The 16474-nt window shown below is 44.0% G+C and overlaps 1 long non-coding RNA gene across 6 annotated transcripts in view; it reads left to right on the top strand.

The window, feature by feature from the left end:
- Nucleotides 1–16474, top strand: part of LOC138121003 (uncharacterized) — a 75077-nt gene that overhangs the window by 23449 nt on the left and 35154 nt on the right. The gene's annotated exons all lie outside the window — the stretch shown is intronic.

Genomic DNA, 16474 nt, shown 5'->3' on the forward strand with positions numbered 1-16474 from the left:
GTGTTGTTATCCTTTGCAGACGAGATGCAACCCCAGAGAGAGGAGCATGGCAGGGACAAACCATCAAGCAAAAGTTCCAACCATCCACAGGGTTTTTGGTGGCTTATTGCATGCTGAAACTCAGGCAGTGAGCAAAGTGTGAGGATCATGGTGCCTTTTCAATTCTATAACTGTGTTTGAGCAGTGGCAGAGGTGGAAAGGCTTGTCCTTATGCAAATAAGCCAAACAACATAGAGAAACGTGTCCAGGTGACAAAGGCAACAGATTTCTTTTAAATTTTATTCTTGGTTTTTAATGGAGCTGGCTGGTAACTTTTTGACCACTACCTTCCTTATAGCTTGATGCACTGTAGCTGGGTCAATCCCAGCACTGGATTCCCAGCTGGACAAGAAGCTGGCTCCTTGCAGCACTGGTGTCCTGTGATGTCTGGTGCCATTAAAGCACCTGAGCTTTACTCTGCCTCCCCGATAGTAGGTGCCAGATGCAGCAGGGATTAATCCAGTCTTGGCTACCTGGTAGCAGAGCCCAGGCTTTGAATGCTTTATGTGTATTGTGAGTTTTTTTGTCACCTGTATTGGATTTAAAATCTAGTGAGACAGTCTGATTTGCTGTGGCAAATCCTATATAGTGCTTGATATTGGGAAATCAGTGGGGTTTATGAACTTAAGCTGAGAATAACAGTTGTGTTTTACAGCTGGATGGTCCCTGGCTCAACGAGGCTGCAGGGTAGATAATGTGAAATATTTGATGTAAGGAATATCTTGCGTTGATCTATTCAATAAAGAGGTGGATCACTGTTTGGGTCTGACCTCTAGGTGTTTTTATTTTATGTTGTGAAAGAAACTAAAAAGAGTTTATTGAGTGTTAGAAATTCTTTTCTGCTGTGGCTTGGTGTAGGGTTTAGCAAATAAAATTACTTGGGACAGAAATCCAAAAGGGGAGCAGGCTGGAGTCACAGGAATGTTACACAGAGGGGGAGTTACTCACATGGGGGGACAGAGGTGAATGATGAAATAAACACATTTCTTACAGCTGAAGGATTCATTGACTTTTAACATGGTGTCCTGGTTTCAGGTGGGAGAGAGTCAATTTTCTTTGTAGTATCTGGTGCAGTGCTGGGGTTTGGATTCAGGATGAGAAAAATGTTGATGGCTTGGTTGTTGTTGAGTGGTGCTTGCACTAAGTCAAGAACTTTTTAGCATCTCACGCTGCCCTGACAGGGAGGGGACACAAACTGGGCAGGTGGCCCCAACTAGCCAAAGTGGCTTCATGGTCAGTCTATAAACTGGGGAGAGGTGGCTGAGGGGCAGCAGCCACAGCTCAGGGACTGTCTGGGCATCAGTCAGGGAGTGCTGAGCAATTGCACCGTGTAGTGCTTGTTTGTATCCCTTTTCCCTTTTCCCTTTTCCCTTTTCCCTTTTCCCTTTTCCCTTTTCCCTTTTCCCTTTTCCCTTTTCCCTTTTCCCTTTTCCCCTTTCCCCTTTCCCCTTTCCCCATCTTTATCTCAACCCACAACTTTTATTCAGATTCTCTCCCCCATCCCGCTGGGAGAAGTGAGGAGTGGCTGTGGGGTGTTTCACTGCCTGTCCAGTTAAATCATGACATGTGGTGGGTTGAAACAGACCTTACAGGATTAAAAAGATTAAATTTAAAAGTGAAGCAAAATTGCTGGAGGTCCCATTAGTTGGTTCAGGCTGTTTATCAATAATTTGGCACTGGATTTCCAAAAAAGCATGGCATAATTTTCCAATGAGAAGCCCAAGTGCCTGGGAGATGATGTTATGGTGTGAATTACGCTGCGGAGCGGCTGTCAGCTGTCCCTGTCAGCACTTTCACAGATGCCATAATGTGCAGTAAATGCTGTGGCTGCAGATATTTAGGTTCACTGTGGTGGTGGTTTTAGGGAAAGCACCACAAATTAACATCTAAAGGAAAGCTGGGAGTCCTGTGCGAAGGGTTTGCAGCCCAGATGAACTGGTCACAGCTCAAACATCTGAGTGTCACCTTTGGTTTCTGAAAAATCTCTTTTCTTGTGGTTATCCCGGGCACAAGACTCCAGATCCCGTGTGCACATCCAGTCAGTCCTCCTGGCTCTGAGTTCCTTCTGCTGAGCCCCAGCACGGCTTTGCTCCCACGCATGTCTCCCCAGAATGCTGGGGGCACCTCCATGACCAGGGGTGAGTCCTGCAGCGTGGGTTCAGCCAGCAGCAACCTGCTCCCTGCCCTGCTGCGTGTCTGGGCTTCTCACTGGGAGTTTTTCCAAGTTCTAAAGACTGCTTTGTCCTTGGTTTTTGTTTTGTTTTTAAATATCCTTCCCGTTAATCTGTTTCGGAGTGAGTGAGGGCAGCTGGTGCCTCTGCTGTGCGAGCTGGAGCCCACCAGAGCCCACTTTGGCTGGAGTAGGAGTGTTCCTGGCCACCAGCACCTACTGCAACCTCTCCCGTTCCCTGCAGATGGTACTGTTTGACCATTTTGCAGCCACCCACCTTCGGTAACACCGCAGGTTTAAGGGGAATTTTACAATCGGTTGCAGGCACATGCACAGACCCAGCAGCGCCACAGCAACCCCTGCTCTTGGTGGGTGCAAGGGCAAAAATCTTGCCTTGCCCACGGGATGCACAATTTTTGAGTGGTTGTGGGAAGGTCAGGCACCTGGGATGGTGCCAGCACGCTGTGTAAGAGGGAGTTTGTAGGCACAACCCTCAGCAGGGGATGTCCAGCATTAATGCAGGCACCTGGGGTGGGATTTACCCTGAGGGAATTTAACAGCTTTATCTGGGGGGATGGCCAGAGTTTCTGTGGGATTTAATGAACTCATCAGCTGAAGCTGGAGTGCCTCCGGGCTGGTGAAAAGCAGCTCTGGGGACTCTGGCGATGATGCTGGGTCCTTCTGAGCAACTGGTGCATGGGCCAGAGGCTGAGAGGGGTGGTGAGCTTCGATGCTGCTGGTTAGGTTTTTGTGACATGTAACTGGGTGGTTTGCTTGTCCACCAGCCTGCATTAGAGGCAGTGTGTGAGCCCTGGAGTCACTCCTGCCTTACAGAGCTGTGGGAAGAACGTCTCCTCTTTCCTGGGCTTGAGCACAGTGACATCCCCCCCAGCAGGCTGATGTGTCCTCCGCAGTTTTCCTCTGCTCTGGCACCGCTGCTGTTCAGAGCCAGCGGGGCCCAGCCCACAGCTGGGAGACGCTGGGCTGTGCTTTCCCTTTCCTCTCCACACTATCTGCATTTCAGTCCCGAAATCCCAGTGCCTCTTTAAAGTCAATGAGGTGGGAAATCACCTCTCTTTCACCTTTTCCCTTCGGACCTGGTCTGCAGCGTTACTGCGGCCGCGAGGAGAGGGCGGTCACTCAGGGCTGAACGGAGCTGGAGCCTGGATCAGGAGGTGTTTGCCTTTCCCTCAGCTCACGGGGAGCCCCACACCGCCCTGCTGCCGCTTGCTGCTCAGGCTGAAACCAGGCCAGGTGCCGACACCAGCACAGCACCGAGCCCAGCTGGTTCACCCCATGTGGGAGCACAGCGTGCAGGCCACGTGTGCCACATGTGCGCATGGGGAGGGCTTTGGAAAAAGGACAGAAACAGGCGCCCCTGGATCTGGCTGAAACTCATTTGGCTTTTGATTTCCTCACAGGCTCGAATTGTGGATGAGGTGTCAAGAGCTTTGAACTTCCCCAGGCTCTGGAGGCTTTGGGTCTTGGTTCGCAGCTCCCCTTGTTGGGTGTAAGGGCTGTGCCACGCGCCCGCTCCGGTGTGAATCACTCCCATATGGAGCAACACAGGACTTCTGGCTGGATTCAGAGGGATCTCCTCACAGACCTATTGCTGTTTCTGTCTTGTTGCCAGGCAGTTCATGTTAAAGCTTTCATCAGATCAATTTTCTTCCTTTGAAAGGGAAGTAGCCGGTTAACCTGTGTGCGAGGGAAATGGAAAACACTGCTCTGCCTCTCCTCAATGTGCTGTGCAGGTGTGAAGGGGCTTAGGAAAAGTGATAAAAGCAATTAGTCACGTGTGGAATTGAAGGAGGAACAGCATCCAGCTCAGAGGTTTCTCTGGGTTTGCTGTAAGCCTGTTAAGCTCAGTTGTTGGATGGAGTTTTGTGAAGGATGGGCAGGCAAGTAAAGGTTGTACTGAGAAAACTTGGCAGGTTTCTGCTGTTTTTAGAGCCTTGTGTCTCCTATGTGGACTTCTCATCCCCATCCTGCTTCAAGGAGGTGAAGATGGGGAAGGAAGGGTGGAGAAATGAAGGTTGATATGCCCATGGGAAGTAGCTGAGCCTCAGCTCTGGAGAGAGAAGTTTGGCATTGGCTCTGGAAGCAGGACCAGAGACAGAAGGTGGGTTCCCCTCAATCACTGCTCCTGCTGGCATCTGCCAGTTTGTGTCCCAACACTCCCAAACCTCTGCTTGCCTGCAGGTCTCAATTTCTCTCCCCTGATCACTCACTGCTTGGAAAATCTCCATGGAATAGAGCAGCTCAAAGACAACAGCGGCACCAGATAAATCATTCCTCCCCCGCTTCTCCCCCTTCCCCAAATGGCTAAAGTGTCTTTATTATTTAAAAAACCCCACACACACTAAAAAAGCCCGACTGAGAGAGACAGTCAGAAAGCAAAGGAAAAGGAGAGGTTTAGGCAGCAAGCCACAAATAAGCGCCATCAATCATGGTGCAGTCAAAAATGTACATGTGTTGGTACCTGCTAGTTATTGGCAGTGCTCAAGAAGTCTCCTGAGCCCAATCTTCAGGGCTCCTCAGATAAATAAATAAATAAAATTCCATGTTCCTCTGAAAAACTGCTTGTCAGCACTAGGATGGCAGGTGCATTAACTCCCTAAGAACCAGATTATGCCCTGCATGGCAAAAAAATGCAAACACAGAGAAATAAGGTGTCAGTCAACTCCTGTATCCTCTCAGGTTATTCTGATGGGAAGTATTTTGAAACATAAATACAGCCCGTTGTATAAATGAGTTTAGGAAAGAAGAGAGACCCTGATATGTACATGGTGTAGTTATCCTATTTACATGTTTACTCCAAATTTACATCTGTCTGATGATTTTCTTTTTTTTTCCTTCCCATACTCCACAAGGATAGCTGAAAAGTTTAGATTTATTTAGCTTCCTCTCCCTCCCATGACCGTCCCAAGCCTTGGCAAATGCTATCCTCATGCCACCTGGCTGCCTGCTCACCCTCTGCTCTTCTGCCTTGTAGCTCGGAAATGTTTCCTCTAAAAATAAAATCCCTCTCTGAGAGCTCCTGTCTTTTCCCCTTAGATCTCTGCTACACTCTCCCTTCTCTTGGCTTTGCTTTCATTCTCCTTAGTCATGGTCTTCAGGTTTTATGTGGCCTTGGCTATTCTGCTGAAGTCCTCTAACCTCTCCCATCCCTCTGCTCCTCCCTGCTCCTTTTCACACACTATGTTCTTTTTAATCCAGGAAAGTGACATTATTGCTAGTGGAAGTCCTGAAGAAGCAAAGTCCAGTCCCAGGATGAGTAAAGGTTGCACGACCTAGTGCCAAAAGACAAATGGATTTGGGGAAATGGCCATTAGCCCTTCCTTGAACTTGACAATGTGTTTCCTACGATTCCTATCACATATAGGAAGAGGCTGATTATTTTTAGCTGTGGGTGAGCCAGCTGTTCCTAGGCCACCCTCCAGCCCTCCCAAGGACAACAGAGACGTCTGCAGGTTCTGGCTCAGCCCTTGGCAGGATGGTGGAAGTGAGGAGGGATGAATTCCTGCTGTACCTGCTGGCAGAGAAGCATCTCCTCATCTGCAGGTGCTGTGCCACACCCTGCAGGATGGCTTCCTTTTCTCCAGCACCTTGATTTGATTCAGTGAACCCCTATATGAGTTTTGTCTGACTCTCAGTGTCTCACTCTTGGTTTGCATGTAACCAGTGCAGGTAGTAAATGTTAGGGGAGAGGTTTCACTGCCAACCAGCTCCTTGCAGTCCATCAGTACCTTTCTTTCCTTAGTTTTGCCACAGGGAGTCCCAGGTGTAGCTCAGTTTGGATGACCTGGGCTCCATCCATGCCAGCCCCAGCCCTGTCCCGGGGTGTGAGTGAGCTGTGGCTGGCTTTGCATGGCCTGTCCAGTCAGGGTGACCCTGGGTGGCAACTGGACTAGCTTCAAGCAGGTCACCTGGAGGCACCACACACTTCATTTCATTGCAGACTCGTGGAGCCACTTGTTCTCCATGGTGAGTGTTTGATAGGCTGAGCAGTGCACTATGGACCTGGTGCTGCCTGATTTGTCTCATAATGAAGATGTTTCTAAAAGATCTTATTTCTGTTTTTTTTTCTGGATTGATCTAAAAATAAGGAGGTTCAAAGACTTATGAGCATCCCAAAATACATCTTCAGGGATGCCCCTTGATTGGGCTGAACAGAGTGGAGATATGAATTTTGACTGTGCTTTCCTGGGGAAAACAGATCAATAACCTCCTAAGGAGGATCCTGCTTCAGAGTGGGGAAACACCAACTAAGTTGGGATTTACCTGTTGCCACTTCAGAATTAAGAAACCCAGAAACACGTTACAGAAATCTACAGGAGCAGACTGCTTGGCTTTATCTGTGGCTGAGTAAAGTCTAAGCATCTCCAATGTAGCAAAACTCAGTGTTGTGATATTACAACAGCCCCATTCCATGACAGGGCTGGAAGTTTTATTCCATCAGATGAATAAGGTGTGCCTTCTTCCTTTCTATTTCCCTTCTATCATATCTCTCATTTTGCCCATAGCACCTATAACTTGACCCTCGAGCTTGTGATGGATGCAGAAGCTGCAGGTGGGAGGCAGAGGAGGGAGTGGAGCCAGAGCTGTCCCTGCAGAAACTCAGCTCTTGTACAGGCAAATGTCATAAAATGGCAAATAACAAATGTAAAAATTAACTGCAGGGTCCAGGATGCTGAAGGCCTGCCCCAAATATCCCCCCTCTTTTCTTTTTCTGGGGTTAAGGAGGGTGCTTGTGGGAAGAGAAGCAGTTGTGATAAGCAGCTGCCAGCTGCTTTCACTGGGGAGCTGTGTGGCCCCTCTGCTCCGTGCTGTGCCCTTCTCCAGCCCAGCAACTTTCCCTTCCAGACCACAGGTTTATTTAATTTAGGTCCTACTGCTGGCGATGGTTTTGCAATGGGCTGTGGCTTAGGAAAAAGCAGAGAATGTTTCCTTAAGTGAGAAAAGGAGATTACATTGCATGGCAAAATAGAGCAAAAAATCCGTTGTTGGCTGATTTTCTTCTCCGCCTTGCTTCTGTGTGTGATGCCAGCAAAAGAAATCACATTTCGGAGCAATTTAATAGCAAAATTACTTTTATTTTTAATTCCTTTCCCTGCCTCAGAGCAGAAAAACCACAAGATGGAGCTCTGGGGCTTTCCACTGCGGCTGGGCTTGAGTCATTGTAAAAACCCGTTTGGAGACCTTGAAATTATGGGTTTTATTATTTTTTCACTCAGTTTAATTTTTACATTCATTTTAAAATTGTAAATGTTATAGATGTTGTAATTACAAAATGTAATTTATTGTTGCTGGTCAAAGTTATTTACTTTTCCTTTTGAAACTCTGAACTTTTATTTTTTTATGATTGTCACAGGGCAGCATTTTTCTCTCTTCTGGGAAAGTGCAGCCCAGAGATGCTCTTAGACCACAGCATTCTTCTCCCTGACACCCTGCCTGTGCTGGGGAAGCTCTAAAACCTGCCCAGCTCTATATGCAAATATTAAACACTGTCTTTCCTTTGTGTTTAAGGGAACAAATGAAGTTTTGAAGTGCTCCTCTTCCCTTGTAATCAATGAACACTGAGCTGGTAGAATTTAAACCAGCACAGTGAATTAGGACGATTTGGTTCTTTAATTAAAAGAAAAGCATTTTAGATCCTAAATTATATAGAACTTATAAAGAAACATGAGAAGTTAATATTTAGTGTGAAATATGTTTTCTTCCTTCTTTTTTTCCTCCTTATTTTTCTCTCCATCTTCCTCTTTCTTTTTCTCTTCAAAAGGGTGAGCTCTCTTCTTCCGTGTGCTGGTTTTCCAAGTGAACTGGTGCTGAGGATGTCAGATCTTTTCAGCTCTGCCTGCTGTTATGACAGGGACTGAGTGTTTCATTATGACCGTGTTGGGTAGATGGGGTGATTCTTTTGACTTGCTGGAGGTTTGGTTGTAATAGCTGTGCACATATGTAGTTAAAAGTGACAAAAATTAATTAAGAAAAAATATATGATCTAGCTCACGTTAAGAGAGAGGACAATGAGATTCTGGTAGCCAATATTCTCCTGAAATATTGTTAATTACCTGAACAACACAAGCAAACATTTTATAGAAGGTTCATGAAACTCTTCAGGGCTGGGGCGTGCTATATCAGTTACTGAAAATCTTCTTCCCTGCTTTGCAGAAGTTAACATTTTTATTAGAAATTTGAACCACTTGACAGAGCCTTCCAGAGAAATGAGTCTCTGGTGCAACTCCGAGCGCAGCCGGTGAGCCCTGGCCGTGGCAAAGCTCCGGCTCCAAAGTGCCGGGAACTTCACGAGGAGCTGCGTTTGCTCACGCCCAAGAGAAATTCAGCCCAAGGTAGAGCTGACCACATCCTGAATAATTCATTAGGAGACTTTATTCCCCCTCTATTTGCAAACTGTCCGAGCAGTCTGGTTTTTGCACGAGCTCCCCTATTCATTGCGTGCTGGGTTCTTTGTGACTGATCCTTTTGCTGTGGATTTTTGACCCATTCCTCCAGCCTGACTGAGGGGTGGATCACCCGGTGGTGCTTTTGACAAGGTGCAACGTGGATTTTTACATTCTAAATCCAGATCTCTCAAACTGGTGGTTCTTAAAAATATTCATGCTAGGAGGCTCTTGTGTCAAAAGTCACCACAACTGGTGAAAGGAAGGTGTGAGAGTGCTGCTTGTTTCAGTTCAATTTGCTAACTCAAGGAAAGAGTGAATTTATTTTTTTTACTGGGCACTTAGCTGTGGGCATTATTTCTTTTTATAACTCAAATAGCTGTCTGAAAGAACTTGGAAACACACCAATTGCTTCTCCCCTACCCCCCCCCCCCCCCCCCTCTTTTTTTTTAAAAGTTAGGAAAAGAACAATTTGAAGGTCTGCCTGGGCTTTGGGTCATTAATAGAGATAATTGTCAGCGGTGGACAAGGCTGCAGCTTCCTGAGTGGGGAGCAAAAGAAAAACGAGGTGTCACTTTGTTCAAACCTTTTCAGTTCCTCTCTAAAACATTACTCCTTAAATAGAACTGCTGCTCTTACACCCTCCTCTGCTTCCACTGCAGCCTGTAAAAAACATCAATTTTGCCAAACGTGCTGAGTGGAGCAGGGGCAGCTCCTGAATTGCATCTTCGGTGGCACCCAGCTGCCTCTTAAACACCTTCACTTTCGGATGATCACTGCACTTCTGGCTCTCAAGCAGCTGCTATTCCACTTTTACACCAGGATTAGAGCCTCTTTCCCTCTCTCCTGGGTCCCTGCAGTGCTCAGGAACCCTGGTGTTCCCTGGAGTGGTGTTGCCCAGCTCCCTCTGGCAGCTGCGCCGTCCCTGGTTCTCCTGCAGCTGCTGCTGAGCTTTCCCGGTGGGTGCAAGGCTGACACCACTGAAACAATAATTCTTCAGTGCTGGAAAAGCTGCAGAAACCTCGGCACCACTCAGTTCAGCCCTTAGGATAGGAATAACAGGCACTTCCCAAGTTCTTTCAAAAAAAAAATGACAGCCGGGACAGGAATCTGATGGATGTCTTAATTTCTTTATCTCTGGCATTTTGATCAAGTGCCATGCTGATGGGAAGGGAGATGTTTGCAATTAAAGGCAGTGAGTTAACTGTAATCCTTTCTTCCCCCCCCCATCTTTTAAAAGAAAATGTGCCTTTAAAATAAATCAGAGAGAAAAAGAACCTGGGAATTTTCAATGGTACAGAACTGCTTTTGGAAAGGAAAATCTGTCGAACTGAGAGCAGCTCTTTTGTAAGTAACTGTAAAGAAATAAGAAAATTAAGGTATCTCTCCTCTCTTTTTCTTTTCCCAGTCTTCAAACAATTTGATTACAAAAAAAAAGACTTTCGAATTATTAAAACCTAGGAAAAGAAATCCTGCTAAATGTAATAATTATAATGTAGAAATTTTAATCTGCTCTTAGGAAGTGTTATCTCTTCTTTGTACTTAACAATTCAAAGTTCTCATTTATGGGGTTTCACAGCATTCATTACAATATTTTGACAATTAATTTGTTACTCCTTTTCAAGAAGAGAATTATCAATTATACTCCTTTTCAGAGGTCATAGCAAAGCTTTAAGTTAACATTTCCTAAAAGGCATTTAATTCAGATTCAAAAAGAAAATGATTCTGTTATAAACAAATATCAATTGATTATTAAACACATTTATTTTGGATTTACAGCAATTCCATAGATATGATGGCCATTGCACATCAATGAAAAGACTTTCGTTAATAAACTGATTTATTTACCGTGGCATAAGTGTCCTGTTCAATCTAAATTAAATATCTCTTCGGGCTCCTCAGCCTGTAGTGTTACCAAAAGGCAGCTTTGTGTTTGAACGCTGCGCAAAAAGCATTTCTAGTTCAGATTTGCAAGATGCAATCTCAAAAATAATCAATCTGTATAAAAAAGACCTCGGTTGCTGCTAGATAACTAATTATACAGACACTGCCTTTGTGCATGTCTGTATGAGATATTCTTTGTTATTCTCTTTCTTCTGAACTTTGATGCTATTTAAAAATAAATTTAATTACCCAGTGGTTATTTACACTGCATTTATTTCTTCCATCTAGAATTCTTTTCAAATTTAAAACCTGAAGGTCACTATCATTTTAGAATTTATTATTCATGGATATTGCAAAATTTCCAGAGAGAAAAAATTGCTTTATTTTAAAATTGGAGTGCAAGAAAAGAATTGTAAGATTGGCTGCACTGGGCATGATCCTGCACTCCATAATCACAGCAGTTTTGCTAAATGAGAACTACTACTACAAAATTTTTCTTCAACAATAACATAAATTTAAATACTATCATCTAAAAAAATTTGTGTGTGTGTGTGATATCCTGTCAATTTTTTAATAAATATCTTTTTCCTAAGGGTTTTCCCACTTGATTTTAAGGTGCTTATTGGTAAATTCACATGAGTAAAATTACCCTGTGTACAGGCATTGGCAGGGCCATGATTCATGCTTGGTTTAGTTTTTATTTATATTTATATTTATTTACACATTAATATATTTATTATATATGTTTATACATTTATACATGTGTTTATTTATTACATAAAATGTCTTTATTTGTAGTTATTATATAATCAAGAGTAGCTGATATTTATTACATTTACAGATTTTTAGAAGGTTTGAAATATTTTTCTCTATTGCAATAACCCAGTTAGAGGCACAGACGACCTTAAAAAGAGCAACCAGGGGTTGCTGCACAGGTGTCCCCAGACAAGGCTGTTGAGGCCAGGAGCTTGCTGCCACATTTAATTTGGGGTCTTTGAGATAAAGATGAGAAATTGGGGATTTACATGGCACAGGAGATCCTGAATTTGGCTCCTGCAGGTACCAAGTGTCTTCCTCACTGACCTGCAGCAGTGAGGGACAGGGCAGTGTGGGATGTGCTTCCTCTAAAGCAGCAAAGGTGGCCAGCACTGGAGGAGCAGCAGAGCTTAAACCTGAGGTTAAATGTCAGGAGTTTCATACTGTTAGGCTTTTTGTTTCTTGAGGCTGCACATAAACAATTATTTCTGGTCTGTTCCCCAACAGCTCTGGAAAATCCATCTGGAAAAAGCCCTGGTCAAAGGATGCTGGTGTGGGGGCTGCCCTGGGGCTGGGGCAGCAGGGGATGGAAGAGGGGGGATGTTTTCTCTCAGGCAGGGTTCCAGGGCTGGACAAAAATGCAACAAAGCGTGAATGGAGGAGGGGAGAAGGTGGGGGGGGGGGGTCCTCCTCTGCCCCTCGCTGGTGCAAAGGGCTCAGCAAAGCCAGTGACAACTTTGCCCAAGAGGAAACAGTGGAGCTGAGCTCCTGATTTAATTATTTCCCCCCTTCCCGTGGACATTTATGTGTTTGTGCATCAATTCCAGCTGAATGTCTTTGGATCAGGATTTGTAGCAGTGCTCTATGTGTGATTTCCTGGGGGCAATGACTTGAGACCCCTGGACCTGTTGCTGTTACGACCTCTGCCAGACCTGCCCTGCAGCCCCAGGTGAAATGTCTTCTCCTGCACCATCCCATGGTGGGTCTCTTCTTCCCTGAAGAGTAAAAGACCTTGTTAAGACCTTTTTAATATTGAGGGAGGGCTGAAGATTAAAGTGAGAATGAGTTAAGTGCAAAGCTCCTTCTTCCTTCTGCAAAGGTGCTGAAGAGGCATCCCACACAGAGCTCTCTGCTTTCAATTAAGACTTAAAGTCAAATAATCAACTTACAAACAAGGAATTAACCAAATGTAAATTGTGATGGGAAATACCTCCTTGAATAAGTTGCTGTGGGTGGTATAAACAGGTCTGGAGCCAAAGGGAATGATTTTCATTTGCCTGGAAAAGCTGGAATTAGCCAGAAATCCCTTCCTTGCTGTAATGTTGTGGCCCTGCAGTGTGATTCCTACAGGGAATGTAGGAACAGTGTGAGCTGCTGCTGACAGGGATTTCATGCTGATACCACGTCTGACAGCTCCACTTTTTGTGGGGCATCAAAATTTCTTTCCCATACATTTCCTGTATCTCCTGTCTTACTGCTTTTAAATCATTTTTCCTTTAATTGGCTCACGAGAAAGGGCTCATTCCTTTGCCTTTAACTTTTCTTTTTTTCCCATAAACTATTTAGGAAAAAAATTGCCGAGTATGTAAACTAAAGATCATTAGAGGTTGTGGGGGTTTTTTGTTACCTTTTTTTTTTTTTTTTAAATACTAGATTCAGCAAAATATTGTTTTCTCCCAGGCTCTGAGTCTCTATTTAGATGATTTTTAGCTCTGGGTTTTTTTATTTATATATTTATTCATTAGAAAGGCCCACAGTCAAGGAGAAGGGGAACATGGGGTTATTAATCTTTCCTGTCATCCATTCACAGATGTGAAGTTCACACCACAGCAAATGTGAAGTCAGCAGTACCCACAAGGTGGAAACTTCAAGCAGAGCAGGCAGCAAGGAATGGGGGTGGGAGAAGGAAAACAGGAGGGGAAGAGGGGAAAAAGAGGGAAGAGGGGAAAAAAAAAAGGATGAGGCAGTGATGAATGACAAAAGGAAGGGGAGAAAGATGGATGAACAAGGGAAATGGAAAGAGAAATGAGATGGATGGTAAAGGCTAAAGAGGAAAGGCAGATAAGGGAGAAGAAAGTCTGACGAAAGAGGAGGGGAGAAATGAGAGAAACTGAGACAGAATATTCCAGATTGGGTGTTAAGGTAGCTGGGCCTGTGTGGGTGCTTGGATATCCTGAAGATGTAAAGGGTAATCACTCTCCCAGCATGTATATGCTATTGATATGTTAATATAATTTTCTTTTTCATCTGAAAGCAATGAAGTTTTCAAACCGTCTGATTAACTGGGTCTGGCTGGTCCTGGGTATGGCCATGTATTCACAAACATGCGTCATATATAAATATTTATACCCTATACACAATATCCCATAAAACAGCAGCCAGCATCAAAAGTCCTGTTAGTATTGATGTGACATTGGACAGACATGTTTGTGCTGATATAACCTGCTGCAATATCAATCCTAATACAGATTCTTGGGAAAACAAAATGTAGACAGGCAGCATTAATAGAAGCATTGAGTATGTGCTATTAAAAACAAGCCCATGATAATGCAATGTGTGGGGTCTGGGATCCCATTTAGCTACAGGTCATATAATATGGACAGTCTTCTTTGGAATTTTATAGTTTAGCATAAAGGGTGTTTGAAAAGAAGTATTTTCTCCACTGTGCTGTGAGATAGCTCTTAATATATGCTTATATATTCACATATCTTCCAAATTACTGTTAATGCTTTGATTTTGTTAATTTACAGTCAGATGGAGAAATAACTCATGAAAAAAGGGACCATTTTGGGCAGCTCACAAAGGCAGTGACAAGATCACCCAGCTGTGGACCCACGTAGCAGAACCAACCTGGTTGTTCCTCCTCTGGTTGTGCCAGAAATTCTGCAAGTTCATCAGCAGTTTTGCAGCACAAGTTGCACAGTTTAGTGGGGGGTGGCTCCAGAGCCAGTGGTGGAGTCAGGATGCCCCTGGAGCTGGGGACAAGATGAAGAGGGGCAGGTTGAACAGCCTCAGCTTCTCTGTACAAGTCAGCAAAAGCAGCCAAGGAGTTCTGCTTGTTTTTCCCTCTGAAAAGATTTCGGCGCTCTTGCTTGTGCTAGCCAGGGAGCTTATATCTGTCTGCTAGAGTGAAAATCTAACTCTAAAGGCACTTCCAGAATATTTGCTCCTTGTTTGTAGGGTAGGGAAAAACATTTTGTACCATTCACAGAAATCTTACTGTCTGTCACTGGAACACTTCTGTGAAACATTGCTGAAAGGGTAATTTTATTTTTACTTAATTTAATTAAATGGGCCCCGTCCCTCATTCAGCTGCTCAGGGAATAACTTGTATTTATGTGTTGCATTTCGGTTGATTTAACAGGTGACCTGCTAGATTCACTTGTTTACTGGATTTTTGGTATCCAGGAGATTTCTGCAAGCTTCTGTGAGGAGAGGTGTATCTGTTACAGGCTTTTGGTGCAGCGAGGGTCAGTACCTTCAGAACTTACTGGTATCTGCTTTCTTCTTGTACCAGTTCATAATCACAATACCCGAGATTTCCATGCTTGGTAAATCAAGGAAATAGCTGTGTAATCTATCCCATATGTTAATATTTACCGTGCAAGGTGACTGAGTCTTGCTGTTGCTGAGCTCATCCTGACAGCCAGAGCCCTGCAATTGGATTTTTCCTTTGCTTTATGCCCAAAGAGCAAGGACAGAAGCTGTGCCTAAGGGAGAGACCCTGTGTTCATGTCTATTCAAAATCTCCTGTGTAATATTAATGTTGCTCATTAGGAACTGAGGAATATCAGATTTCTGCTACCAAGGTTCTCACAAAATGGGAATTTGTTACTCTTACTTAAAGGTCCCCACTCAGAGTGGATGTACTGAATAATGTTTGTTATGAATGGGCCAGAAATAAGCCATGGGATTTGGGGTAAATCAGTGGAATTAATTTAACTTCAGTTATTTTGGTTTCATTTACAGAAGCTGGGAAGTTGGCCCTTTTTGCTTGAATACCGAGTTTCTGCAAATTAATTCCAAAACCTCCACAACCCAGCACACTTCATCTTCAACTCTCCCTAGCCGAATTCTCAAATTCCTGATTGAATGCCACTTGCTTGTGAATTTCTGGCTTTGGTCTTTTGTACATATATGTGACAAAATTGGTTTTCTTTTTTCTAAGCAGAGAAAAAGTAGAAACAAGACAAACTTCCCCTCCCTTCTGCAAAGGTCCAAGAAAAAAGATATTAAAAAAAAAAAAAAAGAATAAAATATAAAGTACAGCTGTACTTTTTCTCCCCTTTGGAAGGACATCCCACTGACTATATCATTATCTGTCTCATGTCGGATATTGGATTCAGGATCTATAGCAGTGAGCTACGTTGGTATTGAATCTCATTTGATTTAATAAACCTCCCTTGTCACTTGCCTGCTCAGCCTTTCCAGCCTTCTCCAGGCATTAGGAGCTGTCCCACAGTTTTGGCTGTAGAGGGACACACGATGCCCTTTTATATGGCAATGTGGGGATCTTCATCCTCACTTGGAAACACAGATTTTTGGTTTGCAATTATAGCCCCTTCCTCTTTCCCTCCCTTCACTCATATCCAGCTTGTGGCCCACTCCATGTGTAGGCAGTTAACTTATCTTACTTAATTTTCTTATTCTCCATACTTGGGCCAGTTTACAGCAGAGCTGTTCATAATGAAATATTTATATTGAGCAGACTGGAGATATGGAATTATTTTACGTTTCTCCAGTGTATGAAGTATAGTTTTGGAGATAATCTGAATATTTTTTGAGGGGAGGGAAGAGAACAGGGAATAAGATTCAATTTCAAGTGAAAAGGAGCATCAAAAATGTTGTCAAGGGATTTTTCAATATCTAAGAAAAAGGGGGATATATAGAGTAAAATTTCAAAGCTTGCAAAATTAACTACATGGCAAAATCCATGCTTCAGGAAGTGAAAGCTTTTGGAACCTGCCTTTAATTTTCAAATGGGAGTTCTTAGGCTGGATGTGATGAGGTTTGGCATGTCTCTTGGCATGTGTATAGATAGGCAAGCTCTGTGTCTATGGGCTCTAATTTCCCTAGAAGAATTTAAGTAAACCTTCCTCAAGCCAATAGGAGTTAAGTGTGTAGTAAGAAACTGCTCTGTGTCTGCATTAAACTTGGAAAAAATGAAATGCTGCTCTAATGTGTCAGGCAGGGCTGGCTTCAGGACCACGCAGAGGCCGGA

This window comes from Aphelocoma coerulescens, chromosome 20 (assembly GCF_041296385.1).
Source record: "Aphelocoma coerulescens isolate FSJ_1873_10779 chromosome 20, UR_Acoe_1.0, whole genome shotgun sequence".
Taxonomy (NCBI): domain Eukaryota; kingdom Metazoa; phylum Chordata; class Aves; order Passeriformes; family Corvidae; genus Aphelocoma; species Aphelocoma coerulescens.